Source organism: Belonocnema kinseyi, chromosome 1, assembly GCF_010883055.1.
Source record: "Belonocnema kinseyi isolate 2016_QV_RU_SX_M_011 chromosome 1, B_treatae_v1, whole genome shotgun sequence".
In the NCBI taxonomy this organism is placed as follows: Eukaryota; Metazoa; Arthropoda; class Insecta; order Hymenoptera; family Cynipidae; genus Belonocnema; species Belonocnema kinseyi.
In genome coordinates this window covers 39,506,072-39,510,201 of record NC_046657.1, presented here as the reverse complement: position 1 = coordinate 39,510,201, position 4,130 = coordinate 39,506,072, and positions in this window count along the sequence as shown.

Sequence of the window (4,130 nt, the reverse complement as noted above, 5' to 3'; positions counted from 1 at the left end):
AAAACAAATAAAAATTCCTTTTTTTTGCACGCCAAAAAATAAAATTTCTTGCTTTTCTTTTAAATGTAGATCTAATAAAATTCTTAATCCGATGGAAACACTGCTTTCTACTATCGATAGACAAAGAAACTTGTTGGGTTACACAACACTCTAGCCTTGTTATTATTCTTTGAAGTATATACACCTGCAATGTATGAATATGTCAATATTTATGTTATGCATCAAATATATGATTTACTTTTCTTATTTTTTTTATTTCGTGTTCAAAAAATTATATTTAAAAGAAATTTTAGGCCATAATTTCATGGATATTTTCTTCTATTTAAAAATATTTTTCAACTTACTATAAAATCGAAAAACATTTTGAATTGTTGCATTCGACTTTCAAAAATCCTGATTACAATATTTCATCTGTAACAACCGAAAAAACGAGCCTTTGCTTTTCATTTTTAAATTTATAGTAATAAATTCAAGTTTTATTGTTTAATTTTAGGCCTAATATATTTTTGAATTTCATCACGCAAAAAAATTTATGAGTATTAGTTTTATGAACCTTAATTTTTATTTAGTTGTAATAATATATTGTAATCATCATGCCTATGGACCCGAAAAAAATTTTAAGTTTGCTGCATTTCGCTTTCTTAGGTTCTGAATATAATATTAAATATTTGATAAATGATGAAGAACGATTCCTTGCTCCTCATCTTGTAGGTCCTATAAAGACGTCATGTGTATGCAGGTTTATTGTTGAAGATGGATTGACGAAGAATTAGAAGAAGATTTTGGTGATCCTATGGAAGGTGAATATTCACAATCAAAATATACAGTTGATCTGAAGTATAAGCAGAAAGCACTTGCGTTTTGGCCTTTTGGAAAGAAAAGAAGAATAAGTTTTGAGTCTGCGAGAACTTAATTTAGGAAAGTACAACATGAAAAAATGCTCTACAGATGCGAAAAGCAAGTTGAGCAAGAAGGACCAAGACCAGAAAAGTTACTTAAAATATCCATTTTTGTTTTGGAACAGTTTAATAATCCGCTGATTGATGTTTGCCGAATCATGATTCAACCTTAAAAAGTGTGCATTAAAAGCAAGAGAAGAAGTTCAGTTATCTCCTAAATTATTTAACGCTTTTGCAAAATCGGTACATAATTTTAAAATTACCAATGGAATATATTTTAGCAAAATTGATAAAATTGTTACTACTGCACAGTTGTAAGAGGAAAAGCAAATGTGTGCAAGTCTGATCAATCGGGATTTAATTTAGAAGCTCATGGTTGACGTACTTTATTAATCAAAGGAACACTTAAATTTGAATATCTTGCAGAATCATGAAACTCATTAACATACTGTGATACGATAAAGCCAGTTATTTTATCATAAGGTAAGCACTAACATCTTGTATTGCCACTCGATGGTATGAGAAACACTTTATTTGTCGCTGGTAGAAACTCTTCATTGCTATTAAATTCTTGGTCTGGAGAGACTGAAAAAGTATTTAAAAGTACAAATAAAGGGAATTAAATCTTTTTCAGATATAGTTCTGTCATATAACTTTAATATTAATTTACATCCACGAAACAACATTTTAAAGTAGTCTCGCTGTTCCCAGAATCAGGCGGGTAAGCCTCCTTGTGATTTGATAGGGGTGTTTTCTCAAGGTTAGGTAGGTTAGGGGTGGGTGTTTGGATAGGTTACGTTGGTTATGAGTGAGTGAATAGGTGGACTAGATTATGGTATGGAATTTCATCATTTTAAGAAAAACGAATAATTAATCTCTCTAACCCCAGGGATAACTAGGTTAGACTGATTATGGTTTGGTGGGACTATATTCTACATCTAGATAGAGGATTCTGCAAAAAAAACATTATCAAACTTTTTTTTGAAAATTTTTCGCTTAATGGTGAATAAATGTGTAAAAAACAAAAGTAAAAATTTTAAGACTTGCATTCTGCTATTTTGCATTTGTTTAGAACGTTCAAGAATCACGCAAAATAACATATTAGATGTTTTTCCAGTGGTTCTTTAAATAGCTTATTTATACAGGGTGGACACGCTGGAGCTTACATACATCGCGAACTTTATGCTACCCGAATTGCGCAACAGCAGAGAAGAAGCCATTGTACAGGAGTATTTTCATATTTCGCGCCTTTAAAGTTGCATTCGGATCGACCATTCGGTGAAGTCCGTGCATCTTCTGATCAAGTTTATCATAGTATCCATGGTTGCGTTCGAAACTTAAAATGGATACAAGTGTCAAGAAATATAGGTTATGTTATGCAGTAATTACAAATAATAAAAGTGTTTCACTAATAATGAAGTGAGAATTGTTTATTGAGAAGTAAACGTTAATTATTTTCTGTGCCAATAACATTATGAAATGTCTGCTGAGTGACAAATACTATAAAATAGTAATAATATTCTGCGCTTCCAATGGGCGAAGAGTGAATTGTGTTTAACGCTTATTTGCGGAAAAAGGTATGTTATGAATATATAGGATATGTATTAAGTAAAGTAAATAAAATATTACATGCGTAAACTTTCAATTGACATTACCCACATTTACTTACAGCCAATAGGACAAACACGTGAATCTGAACATAACCTCGAAATAATGACAGATCGGCCCGGCATGTTTATCATACTTTAGATTGATTATTCTTTACTAAAGACATGTTTTGTGGTTTTTTATGTTTATCACTGACAGTGTCGGCAGTAATATTACCATTGTTTTTTTTTCACAGATCGATCCTAGAAGTAATACAAAACAGGAAATGCAGATGGAATTAGTGCATTTCGACTTGATGTATTTCAATAAACATTGTTGAAAAAGCTTTACCTCTGGACCTTATCACAAAACTGGAGATTGATCAGCCTAAAATTAATAATCTGAGTCATTTCGTTGGTATAAGAGTATCAAAAAGATATGTCTAAGCAATTTAACTTGTCCGGAGTTTAATTGATAACATTTTTAGGGATTATTTTTATTTTAGAAAATGTTTTCTCCCGTCCTCATCTCAAAATTTGATTTAATCAACCATTAAATTGAATTAAAGACTCGCTGAGGATAGGAGTGTATCAGTAATAAATCTAGAAGATAAATTTCAAGCCTATATTTTCATTCCAATTTTTTTTTCAATTATTCTATTTTCGAACTTGCTATATCTGGATCTGATCTCCAAACTGGCATTTGATCAGCTTCTAAAATTAATTCTAATCCATTTTGATGGTATAGGTTTATCAAAAAGATATCTCGAAGAAATTTAACTTGACTGAATTTTAATTAATAAAATATCAAGGATTTTTTTGTATTTCAGAAAATGTTTTCTTTGGAACTCATTCTAAAATTTGGTTTGATCAACCAATAGAATAAATTAGAGACTCGTTGGTTATCGGCTTGTATCAGAAATAAATCTAGACAGGATATTTTAGGCCAGAATTGTTATTCCAATTTTTTTAGAAATTATTCTATTTTCGAAATTCCTATCTCTGGATCTGATTTCTAAACTTGCATTCAATCAGCCCCGAAAATTAATTCTAATTCATTTTGATGGTATAGGTTTATAAAAAGATATCTCGAAGCAATTCAACTTGTCTGAATTTAAATTAATGAAATATTTGGGGATTTTCTTGTATTTTAGAAAATGTTTTCTATGGGCCTAATCCTAAAATTTGGTTTAGTCAACCAATAAAATAAATTAGAGACTCGTTGTTGATAGAATTGTTTTAAAAATAAATCTAGACAAGATATTTTAGGCCAGAATTGTTTTTCTAATTTTTATAGAAATCATTCTATTTTCGAAATTGCTATCTCTGGATCTTATTTCCAAACTGGCATTCAATCAGCCTCGAAAATTAATTCTAATTCATTTCGATGGTATAGGTGTACACTCTAGATTTAAATCAGTCATTTTGACTGGCAAAACAGTCATTTTGACTGATGAATCAGTCAATATTGGTGGCTGATTGAATCTGTCACTCAAAATGACGGATTCTTAGCCAATAAAAGTGACTGATTTTTTAGTCATTTTCTAAGTGACAAGTAAATCAGTCATTTTATGTCAGAAGAAAGTAAGGAGTCGTGTTTACTATACGAAAATCATTAGAAATTTGTTTTAGATATTGCAATCTT